The sequence below is a fragment of the Macrotis lagotis genome, chromosome 4, assembly GCF_037893015.1.
Source record: "Macrotis lagotis isolate mMagLag1 chromosome 4, bilby.v1.9.chrom.fasta, whole genome shotgun sequence".
Classification (NCBI taxonomy): Eukaryota; Metazoa; Chordata; class Mammalia; order Peramelemorphia; family Peramelidae; genus Macrotis; species Macrotis lagotis.
The window spans coordinates 35,319,796-35,341,722 of NC_133661.1; positions in this window are offsets into that span (position 1 = coordinate 35,319,796).

The window sequence follows — 21,927 nt, forward strand, 5'->3', positions numbered from 1 at the left end:
CGGCTCGGACTCCAGAAACGAGGGCTCCCGCCGCCGGACCCCCCGCGGGCCGCCTCGGAGGAGGGGGAGCAGGAGAGTGCGGGAGCAGCAAGGGGGGGGCCCGGGGGCAGGGGGTGATGAGCGGGGGGCGCGGGCCACGCAACAAAGGGGGGCAGCGCGGGGCGGTGACGCCGGCGGGGGCAGGGGCAGAGCCCGCGCCCCCGCCCCGGGGGCCCGCAGGTGCCGGCACGCTGCCCCCGTTTGGCGGTGGGCGCCTTGGGACAAGGCCCCGGGTTTCCCCAAAATAGATGAGGAAGGCGGTTCAGAATTGGAAGCCGCCGCTGCGGAGCGCGCCCGGGGGCCGTGGCCGTGGCCGTGGCCGTGGCCGTGGCCGTCACCCCTGGGGGCAGACCAGCCGCAGGGTCTCAGCGCATCTTGTGCGTGAAGAAGCAAGGAATGGGGGGGGGGGGCGCCAGGGACGCCCGGTGCCTCGGAACTAAGCTTTTGCCCCCCAGAGCCCCAGTGGCCCTCCGTTCAGAAAGGTGGCCTAGCAGGCCGGCGCCGGGGAGGCCACTGTCCCCAAGCTAGGGAGGCGGTCGGGGGACAAGGGGCCCTAAGGTAAGTGTCACCAGGCCCCCCAGGTTCGCTCCCCACCCGGCCCCGGCCCCGGCCCATCGGAACGGGGACCAGCGGTTTCCTGGGGCCTTGGGCCGTGCTGATAGCCCCCCTAAGTTTTTCCTTAGCGTCCCGAGGACAGGGCCGCGCCGCGCATCCCTGGCTGCTGTCGCCTTTGTGGGGGGCCGGTGCTTACTGATACAGCCCGGGCCGCCTTATCTAGCACACTTAGGGGCGCAGAGGCAATGTGGCAGCGTGGATAGAAGCGGCCTTCTTGTCAGGGCCAGCTGCCTCTGTGGCTGGGCCTCCTTTATCTGTCCGATGGGCTGCATGCATGCATTCATTCATTCATTCCCTTCCTTAGAAGCCCAGGAATCTGTGTCTCCTCACCATCCTTCCCCCATCACACCAAAACTCTAAAAGAAGGTAGAATCACCAGATTGCCTGAATAACTGAAAGGCCCAGCCAGTTCCTCTCCTTCGCCCCAAGTATGGGAGAATAAGACCTGGAATTCTGGGAGAGAATTTTGGAAAGTAGCTTTTGAAGACAGCTGAAAATGTTGCAGAGCCACAAAGCTGTTATACAGAGAGCACTGTGGTGCTGGGGGCAGGGGGAGAAGAGGGGCAACAAGCAGCCCTCAACCATTTGTTCAGCATTGGTTGTATACTAAGCCTTCACCCAGACAGAGGGGGATACACAGGAATCAATATGGTACTTGCTCTCTGGAGGTCCCATTCTAATGGGGAGACAGCATGCAAAGGACTACGTACATACAAGACATAAAATAAAAGAATAATTGCAAGGGAATTTTAGAGGCAACAGTTCAGTTAATGCGCAAAGGTCAATCCCTCAGCCAGCAAAAATTCCTGACTGCTTTAGGTACCAGAATAAAGTGTAATTAGGAAAATGTTTACCAAAATCAATAAAAATACATTAAAACAAAAAAATGTTCATTGGTGGTTTACTTTACCAAAATCAGTAAAAATACTTTAAAGAAAATGTTCATTTGAGGTTTACTTTGTTTACCAAAACCAATAATATATATATACATATATATATGTATGTGTGTGTGTGTGTGTGTGTGTGTGTGTATTTAGATTTTTGCAAGGCAAATGGGGTTAAGTGGCTTGCCCAAGGCCACACAGCTACCTAATTATTAAGTGTCTGAGGTCAGATTTGAACCCAGGTACTCCTGACTCCAGGACCAGTGCTTTATCTACTACGCCACCTAGACTCCCCTGGTTCTTTATTTTTCAACCACAGCAAACAGTCTGATAAAACTTGTACGTGTGCAAATGTGTTTTAACATATTTCTATATTAGTCATGTTGTGAAAGAGGAATTAGAACCAAGGGGGGGGGAAACATAAGAAAAAACAAAAGTTTTAAAAAGTGAACATAGTAAATTTTGGTCTGCATTCAGAATTCATATTTTTTTCTCTAGATGTGTATGACATTTTCCCTAACAGGTCTTTCCTGGATCACTAAAATGCTGAGAGGAGTTGTATCTGTCATAGTTGAATAATGTTCTCTTGGTTCTAACCACTTCACATAGCATCAATTCATGGAAGTCTTTCCATGCTTCTCTATAGTCTGGCTGCTCACGATTTTTTTTTTTTTTGCAAGGTAATGGGGTTAAATGGCTTGCCCAAGGCCACACAGCTGGGTAATTATTAAGTGTCTGAGGTCGGATTTGAACTCAGGTACTCCTGACTCCAGGGCCGGCACTGCACCATCTAGCCGCCCCTGCTTACGATTTCTTAAAGAACAATAGTATTCCATAATACTCATATTCCATAACTTACTCAGCTCATTCTCTCCTCAAATTTCCAATTCTTTGCAGGCTTTAAAGGGGGTCCATGAATTTGAATAAAAGAACTATCATTAATCTCTAACTGAAATTTAACATTCCTTCAATTATCAGTTTAAAAAACATCACTTTCATGTGTCCATAATTTTCCCCAGGTTACCAGAGAGGTGGGTCCAATGCACACACACACACACACACACACACACACACACACACACACACACACACACACACACAAAAGCTAAGAGTCCCTGGATATGAGGAGTTAGGAGACTGGCTGAGTCTCTTAATGGTTCAGGTGTCCAGTGGTGGTAATATCATTAAAGCTGTCTCCGGGGAGCCTTCATCCACACCTTGATTCAATCTGAGCTGCACCATTGGCAAGTCCCTTGGCTTCCAATGGTAGAGGAGGAAGCCATCGAACTGGATCATTGAGAGTTTGGGGCTTCAGGAAGGGAAAAGCTCAGAAGCAAAGTCACTGATGGACCATGACGGGAGACTCTTAAAAGGTCTAACAGTGAAAAAAAGAGGTGGGCTGCTTCTCAGTGACCCATCCTTATGCCATCATGTCCTTAGTTGATGCTTACCACATGCTCAGAACCACGTCTTTGATGAGACAAAAAATAGTCTCAGGAAGCATCTCTGCAGTGTTTAAATCAGGGGGATTTAGAAGACATGGGGAGAGGGGTGGCTAGGTTATGCAGTGGATAGAGCACCAGACCTGGAGTCAGGAGTACCTGGGTTCAAATCTGGTCTCAGACACTTAATAATTACCCAGCTGTGTGGCCTTGGACAAGCCACTTAACCCCACTTGCCTTGCAAAAAAAAAAAAGAAGAAGAAGAAGACGTGGGGAGCTCTGGTGAAACATGCATTTGGTATCCAAAGACCCGGATTGGAATCTTGTCTCATCAATTTGCTGCCTGGATCAATTTGAACCTGCTACTTTCCCATTCAAATTTTTTTTTTTTTAGGTTTTTGCAAGGCAAACAGGGTTAAGTGGCTTGCCCAAGGCCACACAGCTAGGTAATTCCTAAGTGTTTGAGCCCGGATCCCATTCAAGATTTTAATTTTCTTATAAAATGAGATGATTGGGTTAGATTAGCTCAAAGGTCATCTCAGTCTATGATCCTGACTTTAAATATCTAGGGGAAAGGGAAAGGCTATTGCTAGCTAAGAAGACCAAGAAAAGCTGAGCAGAGCAGAGGTAGCATTTTGAAAGGAATTCAACAATTGCCTTGAAATCTCCCATCATTCCCTTTGTCCCTTATCTGCACTGGCTACATTCTCTTGATTCCTGGCAAATCGGTTCAATCCTACACTGGCCTCTTCTCTCCAGTCCCATGCCCCCTTATCCTATGCCAGTCTTCCCCTGCCCAGCCCCTGCTCTGGATTACTCCCACTTTTTTCTTTGCTTCTGCTAAGTGCTGCTCAAAGAAGCTGGAGAAAGTCACAATACTTTGTGGTACGTTAAGGTATCCCATTTGTATGAGGGTGTTCATTGCAGCAAGACAATCCTCTTACACTTTTATTCTCATCAGAGCAGTTTTCCACACCTTTTCACCCCTCTGTGTCTAAATCTCTTAAACTCTTCCTCCAACCTCTCAGCTGACACTCTTGCCTCACATTTCCCTGAATAAATCGAGACCATTTGCTGAGAGCTTCCTTTTCCGCTCCTCATTTCCCATGTGCCTTTTGTCACTATTTCACATCTTAACAACATGAGCTGGTCCATCTCCTTGCCAAGACAAACCCCTCTACAGGGACAAATACCATTCTAGCCTAACTTCAACATTGCCTCTTCTATCATTCTCTACTCTAGCCTTTCTTTTCATTTATCTCTGCATTTCTTTATTTTTAATTCTTATTTACATGGCAATGGGGTTAAGAGACTTGCCCAAGATGACACAGCTAGGTAATTATTAGGTATTTGAGTCTGGATTTGAACTCAGGTCCTCATGATTCCAGGGCTGGTGCTCTATCCATTTTGCCTCCTAGCTGCCCCTTATCTCTGCTTTTCTGCTACTGGCTGCTTCTGTTCTGCTTACAAACATGCTCAGGTCTTCCTCATTCTTAAAAAACCATCTCTTGATTCACCCCTCCCTGGTGGCTGTTGTCCCATACCACTCCTTCCTTTTGTAGAAAATCTGGAAAGTCATATCTACAGTCAATGTTCCCTTTCTTTCTCTTTTTTAACTCTTTACTGTCTGCCTTTTGATGTCATTGTTCAACCTAACCCTTCTCCAAAGTTATCAGTGATCTTTAGTTTATTTTTAACATTTAAAATAGTTTTGAGTTCCAAATTTTCTTCCTCTCTTCTCTCCCTGCCCCTGATCATTGAGAAGGCAAGCAATATATCCATTAAAGTACGCAAAAAACATTTCCATAATAACCATGTTTTAAAAACAAAACAGTAAAAAGACAGAAAAAAAAGTAAAAAAACATATGCTTCAATCTGTACTCAAAGTTCAGTTTTCTCTTGGAGAGCATTTTTCATCATGGCACCATAGATCCTTTGGAATTGTATTGAATTGGGATCAATTATGGGGTTGCTAGGTGATAGAGTGCCAATTCTTGGAGTCAGAAAGACTCCTCTTGTGAGTTCAAATCTGTACTAGCTGTGTGACCCTGGGCAAATCTCTTCATCCTGTTTGCCTCAGTTGCTCATCTATAAAATGAGCTAGAAAAGGAAATGACTAATTATTGCAGGATCTTTGCCAAGAAAATCCCGAATAGGATCACAACTATTGTCAGTGATCACTTGATTGCCAGATCTAATGACTTTTTCCTCAGGCCTCAACCTTTTGGACCCCACTGCAGCCTTTGGCCCTGTTGATCACATTTTTCTTGCTTCTGTTTGATTTTTTGTTTTTTGTTTTTTGCAAGGCAATAGGGTTATGTGCTCAACCAAGGTCATACATCTAGGTAATTATTAAATGTCTAAGGCAAATTTGAACTCAGATCCTCCTGACTCCAGGGCCGGTGCTTTATCTGATGATCACATTCTTCTTGCGACACTACATGTTGTGAAAGTTTTTCAACATTCATCCATTTGCATATTTATGTTTCCCATTTTTCTATCCCCCCCCCCACCCCCCCCCTCCCCTCAGTGGTGAACAGTCTGATAAAAGTGATGGCATTTTTCTTGGTCTTTTTTTCATGACACTGATCTCTCCTACTTCCTCCTAGGGCTCTGACCAAGCTTTCTCAGTCTGCTCTGTTGGGTCTTTATGCTGCTGATTCTCTAGTCTACTTAGCCAACCCTAACCTTTTGCAAAACAGAACTTTGGTTCACACCCTGTCTCCATGGGAGTCCCTTAGGTTTCTGTCCTTGGACCCTCTTTTCTTCTAGCTCTAAGTATTTCACTTGGTTTGGATTTACTTATCAGTCCCTTTCTTGCTATGTCCTCATAACTAATCCTAACCCTGCAGATAGGTGCACAAAGGGAAACAGAATAATTGAGGAGAATGTCTGTGATTCACTTTCCTGAGCTTGCATCCTTTCCTAGCTGCTCAATGCCTTCTGTCCTTCCTTTGTCCTCCAGAAATCAATTTAAAAAGCAATAAGCTTTTCTGTTTGTCTCTTCTCTCCAGGGCAGCTCCCTTTCCTGTTTTTTATCTTAATTTGTATCACAAAATCACCATAATGATAAAACGGCTTCCTCTGGCCCTAGAAAAAATGAATGGTTGTCCAAGTATTATTGCTCTGTTACCTAAAGACAAAGAGTGTTAAGAGTCTCATCACCCAGGCAGGATGGCATCTTCCTAGTTGCTATTTCCCAAGGCTCCTTTGGTTGCCAGAGTAACGGTCAACACTGGCAAGTTCTAGAGCAAAGCCAGTTTGGGGGGAGTCTGGGGCTCCTACAGTTGCCAACCATTAAAAGGGCTTAACTCTCTTGTTCAGGCTTGCCTTTGGGCTGCCACTGAACAGATTTCCCTTCCACTGAGGTCCTGAGGATGGGGGGAAGAGAGGAGGCATCATCTTGACAAGAGGAGTCCACTGGGTTCTCTCAGGAGGGAATGGGGAAGGGTAGGGCCCTTCTCTGACATGACTGACTGACATGACTGGGGCCTCCAAGTCCCTCCCTTACCCCTCAAAGGAAATCAGCTGAACCTCATGTTCAGCTATAGCCAAATTGCTCCATGATAACAGAGGCAAATGAAGGTAAACAGACTGATGAGTCTGTGGGAAGTATCTGGGAGTTCTCCTGATACAAACAGCAGCCAATGTTCTTTCCTGCAGGTGGAAGTGAGTGGCGACTCAAAGTTCTTTTCTCTTTTTTCTGTTCTGGACTAGAGAGTAAGAGACCTCTCAAACCTTAGCTCTGGAAGAAATCATAGCTACCCCCTACCTGTAGTCCCGTTTCCTGATTCTACAGAGTAGGAAACTGAGACTCCAAGAGGAGACACTGCTTGCTCAGGGCCACAGAGGTAGGGAATGGTCAAGAAGGGACTAGAACTAGATCTCTTGACTTCCAGTCTAAGACTAAGCATGTACAAATATCATGTTTCTAGGCATTGATTCCCAATTCATCAATTTATAATTGATTCACAATGATAGAACAATAGTCAATAGAGCAGTGAAAAATGGGAAGATAATGTAGTCACCAACCAAGGGATTATCAGTTACACAGTGCCAGCAACAATGGATATTTAATAAATCTCTGATTATTGTAATTTTTTAAGGTTGGGAAGGTTTTATTTATTTTGAGTTTTATAATTTTCCCCCCATCTTGCTTCCCTCCCCCCACCCCCCACAGAAGGCAGTTTGTTAGTCTTTATATCATTCCCATAGTATGCATTGATCTAAGTTAAATGTAATGAGAGAGAAATCATATCCTTAAGGAAGAAACATACTAAATGTATGATGTAATTTAATAAATGCCTGATTATTATAATTTAATAAATGTCTGATTATTGTACCAGGTCCTACCTTAGCTGGTGAAATGCAGTCATTCTAATACACAGTAATAGTCATTCAACAAAATGAATTGAGCTAGGACTGTACAAGGATCCAGAATTTGATCCTTGCTCTCAAAAGGGCCTTTCTTCATTAGGAAGATGGACGTATAATGGCTGACCTTCATTGGCTGAGTTTAATTATCATGATAAAATGTCTTCCTTGGGCTCTTTTTCTCACAATGAAGAATGCCTATGTAGGCAATAAGCAAAGTGATTTGTTTGCTTATGATCCCGTGGTTGAGCCCCAAAGCCAAATCTTAGGACCAGGGCTTCCAAGGCCACCATCATAGGATCAGGATTAGAGCTGGAAGGGATCCCTTTAGAGGCTGTCTAGAGAAAGTGAAGGTATTTGTCTAATCTCACAGAAAGTGAGAGGTAGAAGAAGTCTTAAACCCTCTGTTCAAGAAGAAGATGGAGATATTCCATCTTCCAACTTTTAACTGTCCCCCATGCCTGGAATGCTCTCCCTCCTCAACACCTCCTAGCTTCCTGGGCTTTCCTCAAATATCAGCTAAAATCCCTCTTCCACAGGAAATCTTGCTTCATTCCCCTTAAGGCTGGAGGCATCTATCATTATCTCCAATTTACCCTGTTGTAAAGCTCATTTGTATATACTGGTTTGTTTGCATGTCTCCCTGCCCCTTCCTTCAAGAGACTGAGAGTTCATTGAGGGCAGGGACTGTCTTTTCCCTTTCTTTTTATCCCTTGTGTTTCTTGACAATTGACTTTTTTAAATTGATATTTTATTTTATTTTTCCAGTTACATGTTAGGAAATTTTTTCAACTTGCATATTTATAAGCTACACATTTTTCTGCCCTTCTCCCTTCCCACTCCCCTACTTCTCCCACTGGCAAACAATCTAGCAAAGTCAACTCTTTTCAAAAACCTTCAGGGATTCTCTATTGCCCTGAAAATAAACCACAGGCTTCCCAGTCTGGGCCCCAAGACTTTGGACTAGCTGCCTTCAGGCAACTTTTCCAGCTTATTTCATGTTATTTCTATTTGTGACCTTCCCAATCTGCCAAATTGAACTATGAAGGCTGTTGGTTGAGCTGGATGAGCCGTCATCTCTGGCCTTTAGGCCTTTGTCCCCATAAGTGACAGGTGGTCAAGCTAGAGTTGAACCTGGACCTAAGTCTTTAACCATGTTCCTCCTTCTAGTGACACTGGCTTCTCTGATCTTCCTTATAGGAGAAATTCTCCATCCTTGGAATATATAGTCCCTCCTTAGCATTCTTTCTTTCTTTCTTTTTTCTTTCTTTCTTTCTTTCTTTCTTTCTTTCTTTCTTTCTTTCTTTCTTTCTTTCTTTCTTTATTCTTTCTTTCTTTCTTTCTTTCTTTCCTTCTTTCTGTCCTTCTTTCTTTCTTTCTTAAAGATTTTATTTTGAGTTTTACAATTTTTCCCCTAATCTTACTTCCCCTCCCCCCACAGAAGGCAATTTGTCAGTCTTTATATTGTTTCCATGGTATACATTGATCCAAATTGAATGTGATGAGAGAGAAATCATATCCTAAGGAAGAAACATAAAGTATAAGAGATAGCAAGATCAGACAATAAGATAATGGTTTTTTCCCCTAAATTTAAGACAATAGTCCTTGGTCTTTGTTCAAACTCCACAATTCTTTCTCTGGATACAGATGGCATTCTCCATTTCAGATACCCCAAATTGTCCCTGATTGTGCACTGATGGAATGATCGAGTCCATCAAGGTTGAACATCACTCCCATGTTGCTGTTAGGGTGTACAGTGTTTTTCTAGTTCTGCTCATCTCACTCAGCATCAGTTCATGCAAATCCCTCCAGGCTTCCCTGAATGTCCCATTCCTCCTGGTTTCTAATAGAACAATAGTGTTCCATGACATACATATACCACAGTTTGCTAAGCCATTCCCCAATTGAAGGACATTTACTTGATTACCAATTCTTTGCCATCACAAACAGGGCTGCTATGAACATTTTTGGACAAGTGATGTTTTTACCCTTTTTTCATCATCTCTTCAGGGTATAGACCCAGTAGTGGTATTGCTGGATCAAAGGGTATGTACATTTTTTTCCCCTTTGGGCATAGTTTCAAATTTCTCTCCAGAAAGGTTGGATGAGTTCACAGCTTCACCAACAATGTAATAGTGTCCCAGATTTCCCACTTCCCTTCCAACAATGATCATTATCCTTTCTGCTCGTATTGGCCAGTTTGAGAGGTGTGAGGTGGTACCTCAGAGAAGCTTTAATTTGCATTTCTCTAATAAATAATGATTTAGAGCAATTTTTCATATGACTATGGATTGCTTTGATCTCCTCATCTGTAAATTGCCTTTGCATATCCTTTGACCATTTGTCATTTGGGGAATGGCTTTTTTTTAAACATGACTCGGTTCTCCGTAAATTTTAGAAATCAGAAGGACCCTTTCTTTCTTGAGTTCTTTCCAATCCCCTCTCCTTCCATGTTGTTGCTTTCTCTTTTCTCAGATTTAATGGTATATGAGATGTTTCTCCACTCTACTCCCCAGTAGGATACATGCTTATGGAAGGACAGAAGAAAGATTTGGGGTTCCCATTGCCAGTATCTCAGACAATGTCCAGCTCACAGAACTAGAGCCATAGCATTTCTCAACAGAATTGTGTTTTTACTGCTTCATACTGCCATACAGGGTAGACTATTCTATGATATCTGTCTCCTCAGTGTTTCCCACATCCTAAGTTCTAATAAATGTGTATTTATTCACATATTCAATATAATAAGTCCTAAAAAAGGGGGTAGAAATCAAAGTTGGGAGGAAAGAGAGGGGGAAGAAAGAGGGAGGGAGAAAAGGACAAGGAAAGGGGAAGAGAGAGGAAAGGAAAAAGAGGGAGAGAGAGGGAAGGAGAAAGAAAGAAGGAGAGAAAGCCAAGAAAGGAGAGGGAGAAAGAAAGGAAAGAGGGATGGAGATGGGGAGAGAAAAAGGGAGTGGGAGGGAGGAAGAAGGAAAGAGGGAGAGAAGGGCAAGGAAAAGAAGAAAAGAGGAAGGAAAAAAGGGAGAGAGAAGGGAAGAGAAAGGGAGGTAGGGAGAAGGAAAGTAGAGAAATACAAGGAAAGGGAGGGGGAGAGGGAGGAAGAGACAGAGTGAGGAGGAGAGAGGGAGGGAAATGGAAAGGGGAGAGGGAGTGGAAGAAAGGTACGGGAGGGAGAAGGACAGGGAGAGGGGAAGAGAAAAAGGAATGGGAAGGAGGAAGAAGGAAGAGAAGGACAGGAATAGTGAGGTGGAGAGAAGAAGGAAAAGAGGAAGAGAGAGGGGAGAATAGGATGGAAAGAGGGAAGTGAATGAGAAAGGGGAAAAGAGAAGCAGAGAGAAAGGAAGTAGGTGGGAGGGAGAAGAAAGGAGAGAAAGGACAGGGAAAATGGGGGGAGAGATAAAGGGAAAAGGAGAGAGAGAGAGAGAGAGAGAGAGAGAGAGAGAGAGAGAGAGAGAGAGAGAGAGAGAGAGAGAGAGAGAAAGGAGGGGAAAAAGAGAGAAAAAAAGGGAAGATTATTCTGAACTGGTTGGATGTTGGTTTCATGCCAGTCCCAGCTTGCCATCTGAGGGTTGGCTAGGTTTGTCATGGGCAGAAGTAGAAGGAAAGGCAGGAAGCAGGAGAAATTTGAGTAAAAGTTCAAGGAGAAATCCAGTGCAGCAGCACCTGGGGGGGTGGTCCATTAAGTCCTGAAAGGTAGGTTGAGGGTAGATCATGGTGGCCTTGAATGCTACTTTAAGGAGCTTTATTCATCAGGTAAAGGGGAATGACCTGAAGTTTTCTAATAGCAGCAAGACTTTCCTGATCTGTGCATCAGGAAGTGATCTGTGGAAGCTGGCAGTGAGACTCCCAGGGAGGAGGAGGAGGCATCTAGAACTGGTCCAGAGCTGGTAATAGAAGAGGGCACAGGTAATGGAGATTTATCTGACATGTAAAATACCACATTTAACAAGTATTCAATTTATTGATTGATTAATCGATTACAGGATTGATAAGACTCGGTGATTGTTGGGTGTGGAGGGTGGGAGGGAAAATTCCAAGGACTTGCTCGTTTCTGACCTGAGTGCTTGGTTACCATAAAGAGAAATACAGATTGAAAAAAACAAAATCCAGAAGGATGACAGAAGGAAGGAGAGACTTCAGGGCTGGGGCGACCAGTTTAGTTTGAAAGAGTTTGAGGATTTGATGGGGATATTGGATAGATGCACAATAACCTGCTTAAGAGCAAATCCAGGCTAGAAAGAGGTCTCTAATGACCCAAGAAGGATCTAGGGACAGAAAAGGAGTGATCTGAGGCAGAAGAGTCATCCTGAAGGGAGGCAGAAAAGTCAAGAAGTTCCTGGGCTTGGAGCAGCATCAAATGCTTGAGAATCGGAACTCCAAAAAGGTCTTTAGGTTTGGCAGAGATCACCACTGGTCACTTTTTAAAAAAAAATTTTTTTTAGGCTTTTGTAGGCAATGGGGTTAAGTGGCTTGCCCAAGGCCACACAGCTAGGTAATTATTAAGTGTCTGAGGCTGAATTTGAACCCAGGTATTCCTGACTCCAGGGCCGGTGCTCTATCCACTATGCCACCTAGCCACCCCCACCATTGGTCACTTTTGAGAAAATTCTCTCACTCTAGTTTAAGACTTACTTCAGAAGTCAGCAAACAATATTGAGGCCTATTTGGAGATTTACTCCATATTGTATATTTTAATGTTTTGTTATTTTATTTTCTGCTTTCCAAATCCATGCAAGGATAGTTTTCAACATTTATCTTCTTATAAACTTTTGAGTTCCACATTCAAGAACCCCCGTCCCTCACCTGCATTGACCATGCCCTAAGACTCATGTCTACCCTGAGTCCATCACCTCTTTTGTAGGAGGTAGATACCAAACTTCATGGTTTTGGTCCTTGCAGTGGTTGGAGTACTTAGGCCTTTCAAAGCTATTTATCTTTCCACTATTATTATTATTGTAGAAATTCACTTGGCCTCAGTTCATACAAGTTTTCCTAAGTTTTGCTGATGCTATCACTTTCATCTTTGCTTATGATCCATTCTAGTCACATTCCACGAATTGTTCAGCCTTTCCCCAATGGAAGGACATCCCCTTGGTTTCCAATTCCTTGCTACTACAAAAAGAGCTACTTTCAACCTTTATGCTTATGTAGATCCTTTTACTCTTTCTTTGATTTCTTTGGTATATAGACCTAATATGGTTATACAGGGTCAAAGGGTATGCACAGTTAATTAAATTAAAGTTGGTTTTCTTTTCCAGAATAACTACCAATTCACAGTTCTATCAACAGTCTATCAATATGCTTGTCTTAATGAACCCTTCCAATATTTGTCATTTTCCTTTTGCTATCTTTACCAACCTGATGGGCATGAAGTGAAATCTCAGTATTATTTTAATTTGTTTTTCTCTTTATTAGTCATTTAGAACATTTTAATATGACTGCTGATAACTTGGATTACTTCTTTTGAAAACTTCCTCCTCACATTGTTTGACCATGTATCAATTAGGGAATGGTTTTTAAGTCTTAGAAATTTGAATCAAATCATTAAATAGCTTGGAAATGAGACTTTTTTAAAAAAAAAAAGGAGAATCTTTCTGCAACTTGATTCTTTCCACCCCTAAAGTCGTATAATCTATCCCTATCCATGTCTTCTTAAAACCAAGAGTGTTGGATTTTAGAGGTAGAGGACTTAGGTTTGAATCCTGGCTCTGCCATTTACTAGTCAAGTAATTTCTCTTATCTGGGACTCAGTTTCCCCTCTCCTGTAAAATGAGGACATTGGACCAGACGATCTCATCTCCTTTCCTCTGCTTCTTAGAATCTTCAAAGAACATTTCATGTGCCCCCTTTTATATGCGGCCTTGCCTGATACTCCTCTCCCCTCCAGTCTCTTAGTGCCCTTCTCACATCCTAAGTTTATTTTATTTTTTTCATTTCTTATTTGTGCATATGGGTGGTAGAGTGTAGGCTCCCTAAAGACAAGCACTGCTAAATTTTTCTCTTTGTGCTCTTAGGATCTGATACAGATGGCGGGTACTTAAATACTTGCTGGTCATTGGGTTGATCCTCTTATCAGGTTCTTCCCACCTCTCAGGTCATGGTCCTACAATCTTTCATAAAATTTTGGTGATGCCAATTTGTCCCCTATTCCCTTGGGTGTGACTGCCTGTGTGGTCACAAGTTATCTCTCAACAAACACGGTGGGAAAGCAGCCAATTTTACTGAAAACTTGGAGGTAAATGTTCAGTAACTAAGCACTTACTGGTGTTTTTACTTAATGAATTTTTTACTCCTGGCAATTTTTAAGATAATTAATTTTTTTTTGTGAAAGATTGGCCCAAGATCTTGTTGTTCCCATTTCTTAGCTGGTTCTTCTCCAGCTTTGAATTAGTTATTAATTTATCATAAATACTTAATTGTGTTTATTCAGGCTCATCTAGATCTGGACTATTAAATGACATCTGTGATGACACAGCAGCAGCTGGTGTAGCTCTCCACAGGGGATGTTGGAGGAAGGAAGTGTTGGCCAGGAGAAGGGGAAAGGAGGGAGGGTGGAATGGAACTGTCACTTAAATCTACCCCCATTGGGGGTGGCTAGGTGGCACAGTGGATAGAGCACCAGCCCAGGAGTCAGGAGTACCTAGGTTCAAATCCAGCCTCAGACACTTAATGATTACCTAGCTGTGTGGCCTTGGGCAAGCCACTTAACCCCACTGCCTTGCAAAATCCTAAAAAAAAAAAAAGAAATCTACCCTCACTGGGAAAGTCCCAGGATCCACAAGAGGAGAGTCATGATGAACCTGAGTGTGTGCTTTTAATCACTCTCCATCTATTGTCAACTCTTCTCATTCCTCCCTTTGCGTGTCCCCTCTTCTCTTTGCTCATACTCTCAACAGTCACCTGGTGCAACCCATTGTCACCAGTTGCCTGGATTATTGCAAGTCACTAGGAGCTATCCCTGCCTTGAACCTCCCCCTTTTTTACCTACCTTCCACTCAGATGCCAGCATGATCTTCTGAAAGCACAGACTTAACTATGTCACCATACCAGTAAACCATAAAGGCTCCCTTTAGGATCAAATATAGAATGCTCCCTTTGGCTACTGAAGCCCTTCACAGCATGATGCCTTCCTCTCTTTCCAGGATTCTTACATCTTATTTCCTACCCATTAGTGGCATTGGCCTCCTGGCTGTTCCTTGCACAATGGCCTTTATGTCCCAATTCTGAGTTTTATCACTGACTGATCCCAGGCATGGTGTTCTCTCTCTCTCTCTCTCTCTCTCTCTCTCTCTCTCTCTGTCTCTCTCTCTCTCATTCTCTGCTTCTCTCCCTCTCTCTTTCTCTCTCTTCTGTCTCTCTGTCTCTTTCTCTATCGCTCTGTCTCTCTCCCCTCTTCCCTTTCTCTCTCTCTCTCTCTCTCTCTCTGGTTCTCTGTCTCTCTCCCCCCTCTTTCTCTCTCTCTCTGTCTCTCCTCATCTCTGCTCCCTGGCTTCTTCAGGAAGCCATCCCCAGTCCCTCTGAGTGTTAATACCTTACCCCAGAGATTCCATCTCATCTGCACCATGTATGGTTACCCCTGTTAGAATGTGAGCTTCTTCAGATTGGGCTAGGCCTTTCCCAGGACTTGGCCTGACCCAGAGTAGAGGCATCATACAGAGAAGCTCAACTGATGAGTAAGTATTTGATGATCCAAATGAGAAAGATATAATGTTTTAAAATATGCACAACAATCCTCTGAGGCAGTATTTTCCTTATTTTATGGATGAAGAAACTGAGAATCAGCAAGATTACATGGCTCATCCATGGTCATATGCAAGTGAATGTGAAAGGTGATTTTGAACTTAGATCTGCCTGAATCCCAGTATAATACTCTGCCCATTGTGCCACATAGTGTGTCATCAATTCCAAGACCCTAGGAGGTTTCCCCTTATTTAAATCCTGGTAGAGGCAATTGGATGGTGCAGTGGATAGAGCTTAGGATTTGGAATCTGGAAGACCTATCTCAGATGCTAGTTGTATGGCCCTGGGCAAGTCATTTAACCCCCATTTGCCTCAGTATTCTAATCTATAAAGTAATACCAATACTTACCTCCCACAACCTTCCTATTGTGACATGAAGAACCATATTGGTAAAGCTCAAAGTACTGTAGAAATATTAATATTATTAGAAAAGAGCCTGAGGATAGTGGATAAAGTCCTAGGATTAAAATTAAAAGAAATCTGGGTTTGAATCCTGAGTGAGTCACTTATTCTCTTGCTTAGGTGTCTCTCTAAGAGACCTTGGTGAATTGGATTTCTCTGCTGGGAGGGTCACAGATCCTTGCCCTCAAGGAGCTTCTATTGTACTAGGATCCTAGATAATGGGATCTGATCTGTGGAACTGGGAGAGAACTTAGAGACCATTCTGTCCAATCTCCTCACTTTACAGATGAGGAAACTGAGGTCCAGGCAGGTAAGATCTTGCCCAGGATCCCATAGCTGATAGGAAGATTGAACCCAAGACTTCCTGCCTGTAGGTCTGGAGAGTCTCTGTCCATCTCACCCCACTGCCTCTTCCTAGGGAATGATCTTCCTGATTGCTTCCCTGTCGGTTTCCAAGCTGTCATGCTGATATATGGGCCTTTTGTAGACACTCAAATCCATGATGGGAGAGAGAGAGAGAGAGAGAGAGAGAGAGAGAGAGTGTGTGTGTGTGTGTGTGTGTGTGTTACAGGAGACCCAAACAAGACAAGAAACAATCCCACCTCTGGATAGAGAATCTACACAGATCAATAAATGCAAAATAGATAGAATTACAAGAATAGCAAGAGATCAGTAACAAACTGAAGGGATCACTAATGGCCTTGAAGAACAGACAGTCACTGGACTGGCCTTTGAAGGAAGCCAGGGGATGCCTTGAAGCAGAGATAAGTAGGGAATAGGTTGTAGATAGAATATCATGTAAACAGGACTGGGAAAGGGTTGGTTGGATGGTCACAGATGGCTGCTCAAGGGGAGTCACATGAAATAAGACCGGAAAGGTGGTGGCAGCCCTATTGGGGGGTGGGGGGGGAGAAGCCCTTGTGAAGTACCCACTAGTCAGAATTGGGACTTGCATCTCCTGCTGTCCTCTTCCCCCAAGATGACCGTGATCCCTGACCAAAGGGCAGACTGTTAATTCAGCCTATACTTTCTGCTTTGCCCCAGACTGAAGAAGGTTTTTTTGACCTAGGTGTGACCACCTGGTAAAACTTTACACTAGAGAAAACATTGACCATGAGTGAGGGGTGACTGGGCTACATTCATTGTCTCTGAGAGGAAGAGTTCCAGGAAATGGAGTCTTTGCATTGTCAACCCAGGACTGTGTGTGATCTGGCAGTGACTACAGAGCTTTGACTCAGACAGAGTAGAAGGGGGAAATAGCAAAGGGTTGATGTTTAACTAAGTTCAGGCTTCAAAAGAGCCAGGGGTGGGGGAGGGCCTTGTTAGTTCTCACACAACAGACCACCCACCCAACAGTCCAACACCCAGGATTCAATCACTTATTAGCATGATTATCTATCTCTCTGAACTTTAATGACTTCTGTTTGTTACCAGAAAGGGAGGATCTGCGCCTCACCTTCAATTATTTGGTTCCAGTCTCACCCATTGTCTTTGACCCTAGGTTTGTCCCTTTCTGTGTGGTCTTTGTTTACACTGTCACAATCATAGGTCCTCCTTGTGCAGGTTGCTCCCTTGTCCCTCCTTCACTGCCTCACCTCCTTCAAGTCTTCCCAACATTTCTTGGAATTTTTCACTTTCATTATTTTTTATCATTCCTAATTCTTGTCACCCCAGTCCTTGGCATTGCCAAATATGGTTCAACATCAGACACGTAGACGGTTTTATCCATGGAAATATCCCAAAAGAAGTTGCATTATCTTCTGTTTGTCTGATACACCCTAGGGATGGACCATGGGACCTTGCCATTCCATCTTGCATGCCAGGGAAGATCCTTGAGAGCAGGGACTATCTGGCTTGTCTGAATGTACCCCACCTCCCATATTTAGCACAGTGCTTTGTACTCAGATAACACTTAAAAAATACTTTGTTATTTTTATACAAGAATTTGGCCATTCCGTGGTCACTGGACATTTTGTTTCCAGATTTTTGCTATCACAATATTTTCTATATAGTTTGCAAAATATGTATTTATTTTCCCCTTCTGTTACTTGACTCTTTTAAGTGCATAAAATCTAAGCGTGTGATGGTGGGATCAAAGAGAATAAGCAATACTTACATAATTATAAATTGACATAAAAATTATTGAACCAGTCCACAGCTCCATCATAGCCCCCTCAATATTCAACTTTATTGTTTTTAAGCATCTTTATTAACTTGACTGGGGTGAGGAGATAAGGCTGGTGCTTGGAAGATGAGCACAGTCCATTGAGAAGGCCATAGCTGAAGACCTTTTCAACCTGTGGATCATCATTTTGTATGATGAGGCAGCCATTAGAGGAGACTTCAGAGGGTAATTGTCTAAGCAATTGTAAGTGATCTGCATTATAAGAAAATTAGTTAAAAAATTTTAAAGTCATAAAACAATGCTTGAAAAGATAAGAGGATGTGGGTGGAATGCTCCCTTGGGACCTCAGTTTCTATGGTCTCAGATCCAGACTGACTCCCATTAGCATTTAAGCTCCTTGAGCACTAGGTTAATGTATAATACCCAGTAGGCCGTTAATAAATGCCTGTTAAATGTGGAATAAATCATTTAGTCCCACCCCCTCATTTTCCATGAAGAAAACTGAGGCCCAGAAAGGAGAACTACTTCCTCCATGGTCACATAGTAATCTGGGGTAGCAATGTCACTGGAGAAAGAGCACCAGATTGGGCTTGGAAGACAGACTCACTTAGGTGAGTGATTTCACTCTGTTCTACAAACCACTTTCCTCATCTGTTAAATTGGAAGCAAAAGTACTTGGGAACCACAGGCTACTGAATTTTGTACCAGAAGGAACCTTGGAAATTCCATTTTTAAGATGAGGAGATCGAAGCCTATTAAAGTTGGAACTGGCTCAGGGTTACAAGTGGCAGAGCCGTGTGTGATTTGAACCCAGCTCTTCTTTAATGTATTGTGTAAAGGAGAACTATTAGTATTGTTACTGAAATTACAATGAGAAAAAAGCAAAGCGATGTCCTTTGATCTCTAGGTGTGTTCTTCAGAAATGGGGAAATGGAGTAAATAAACTTCCTTCCTAATTATCCTGAGTAAATCACTTTCTAGACCCTCATAAGCCTCAAAACTTCACTCGGGGCATGATGCATTTTTATTTGCTCTTCCTCAAATGGCCTTTGGGACCTTCCTTGTTTTATGTTAATGAATTAGAAAGACTCAGGAGACGCTTCAAAGAGTTGACAGAAGAGGACACCCAGATCTGTTATTTTCCTAATTTCTGGTCAACTGAAGCTTTCCCAATGACCCCTGCTCCCAAGGCAAAACTTACTAATTTCCCAAGAAAATCCCAAAGTGGATGGGTTATGGGTCAGCAATTAGCCCCATTTGCTTTGCCAGGACATAGGCAAGGCAACTGGACCAAGGCACAATTCTCTAACTCAAAAACTTATGATAATGATGATTGACTGTACATTATACTTTCTGGTAGGGTTCTCTCTGTCTCTGTCTCTGTCTCTGTCTCTGTCTCTGACTCTGTCTCTCCTCTCTTTCTCTCTCTCTCTGATGAACCCCTAGTGAAGTCTATAACTTCTCAAAATCATGTTTTAAAATAATGTAAGGAAATGCTAAATTTCAGTTAGAAGTTAGTAATGATGAAACCTCCAATCTGTTTCACAGAATCTATTACTGGAGGTCTTGGAAAGCCCTGAACACCAGATCCCCATCTGTGGAACCATTGAAACTCAAAGAGATGAGCTGATTTGTCCAAGACCCCAAAGTCAATAGGTATCACAGCCCTGGCTCTGATGGGGGTCGCCTGACTCTACGCCTTAAATGATTTCTCATCTGAGTATCTCTATGGCCCCATTCCTACATTCAATCTATGCACACTCCTTGGGGCAGATGTCCCTCAACATCATTATTCAGTTTTAATGTGGGATGGTTTTTTATTTGTCTTAAATTTGTCAATCTACAATGAGGAGTTTCTTAGGACTGGAAAATTGGTGAAGAAATCAATGGGCTCTCTCAGCCTCTCCTTCCTCCACATGCTCTTAAAATGGAGGAGTCTTCTCCCCAGAGTGTCCCTTCCTATGTTCCGCCTGCCTGCAGGGCTAGAAATGTGAACTTTCCGTGAGTTTTCCTCCGTGAATCTGCCCACAGACTCTGGCACAAGATCTGGCCTACAGTAGAACAATGGTGAAATTTGTCTTCAGTGTCCTGAGCCTCTCTATATTCTCTGCCCCATTTGGACATCCTTTCCTTCCCCTTCAACAATGCCTGCAACATTCTCTTTCCAGCATCTCTCCTATGGAAACCAGTAGAGAAGAAGAATGGGATAATTGATCACTCCTTAGTGTAAACAAATTTTAAGTCCCTGGATCCACTAATTCCTGGGGGGAAGGAGTGGGGAAATCTCATATCTTTTTATAAAGCAATTCCAAATGTGAGTGAGGTAGTGAGGCATAATGAAAAAGAACCTTGAATTTAGAGTTGGAGGACCTGGGACAATTCTCAGATAATTCATATCATTATTATTATTACTTACAGTAGTAAGGATATGGGGTAACCATTTAGGACCTTGGTTTCCTCATCTGTAGAATGGAGATAATTCTTGTAATACCTACTTCATAGGGTTATACTGAAAGTAACTGGCAAATGTGAGCTGAATATGGAAATCACCCCAGAGATCATCTAGTTTCATCTCATTTTACAAATGAGGAGACTGAGGAAGGGGAGGGGTGGGCAGCTACTTTCTGAATTGGGATTGGGGAGCAGGTATGACCAGCAGAGGGTAGCAGAAAGCTAGCGTTCTATTCTGGATCACTGCTGTCGAATCCTTAGAGTCTATGATTCCACAGATGCATTGCTGCATTCATTCTTTAGTAGAGTCTGTGGTCTGAGTGATCTCAAATAGGGTAAGACTCTAATCTACCTGAAAGAGATCTGAAAAAGGTTTGACAAGATATGGAGGAAATTCTGACTGTAAGAAAAAGTTTTCATAGAAATTGAAAATATGTTGCTGCCTCTCACTTTGTATGGAATGCACCAGACCCTGAACCATCATGCCCCATAATTATCAATTACTTGGGAGAAGGAACAGAATGACAGAGATTTCCCAGCCATAACCAGGAGCCAGATCTCCTGACTCCCAGTGGAGAACATCTTTCCACTGTGCTGCTGAACCGATTTTGTTGGCTCTATCTTAGCTTGGCTGCAAAATCACCAGAAATATAGATGTGTCTTACCTAACTGTACAGTGTGAAATCTGAGAATGTCATTTATTTCTCAGTGTTTGTGATCCTTTTATAATAGGCATTACCGTACCGCCCAATTGATTTGATTGAAATGGTGTTAAAGTCTTCTCCATACATTCAGTTTCCTCACCTGTTTCATTAAAGGTTCCAGCCAGGTCTTCTTGGTCTTGGGAGCTCCTTCTAATATTCTAGAGATAATTTCTTGGGGTGAGTTCTTTGATCAAGGGAAGTTCTTTGATCTTGAATTAGTGGCTAGCAGGGAGAGGGGCAATCTGGGCTCCATGGGTCTATAGGTCACAGGTCTGCCCCCTAATCCTTAGTTAGGAAAGGCAGAAAACTTCCCGAGTTTTCCCTTAAATTGGAGTAGATATTGGCTTTCCTACAACTTTCACCTTCTGTTGTTAGGTCTGTTCCTTGCTTGCAAGAACACATTTCTTGCAGAGATTTATCAGGTTTCATTCTTCCCCAGGCTCATAGTGATCCTTAGAAGAGACATCCTTTTTTGTTCCCCTTCACATCTTGGTTACTTTCCTCTGGATTCACTCCAGTTTATCAGTGGCCTTCCCTTTTAAAAAATAGTAGTTCTTAGAATTAACTGAAAATATGTTGCTACCTCTTAATTTGTTTGGGATGGACCAGCCCCTGAACCATCATGCTCCATAGTTCCGTCAATTAATGGGGAGAAGAAACAGAATGACAGAGATTAAGTAAGTGACTAACCCAAGTGAATACAGTTAACTTCCTAGCCATAACTAAAATCCAGATCTCCTGACCTCCCAGTAGAGTCAAGATTCAATTGTGTCCTTCCCCAAGATTAAAAATGTGTTTTGGGGCAGCTAAGTGGCACAATGAATAGAACACTGACCCTGGAGTCAGGAGGACCTGAGTTCAAATCCGACCTCAGACACTTAATAATTACCTAATTGTGTGACCTTGGGCAAGTCACTTAACCCCAATTGCCTTGCAACACCCCTCCCCCCCAAAGGAGAAGGACAAAAATGTGCTTTGGCTGGGACTGAGAGCTTTGGGATTATCTCCTCTGTCAGCAGAGTGACTATGCTTATTAATGAAAACTAAATCTGCATTAGCTTTTTGGAGGGTGGGGTGGGGTGGGAAGGGGCCTGCCACTCTGCTGATACCGGTTGAGTTCAAAGTCTGCTAAAAAGCCCCAGGGTAGTTTT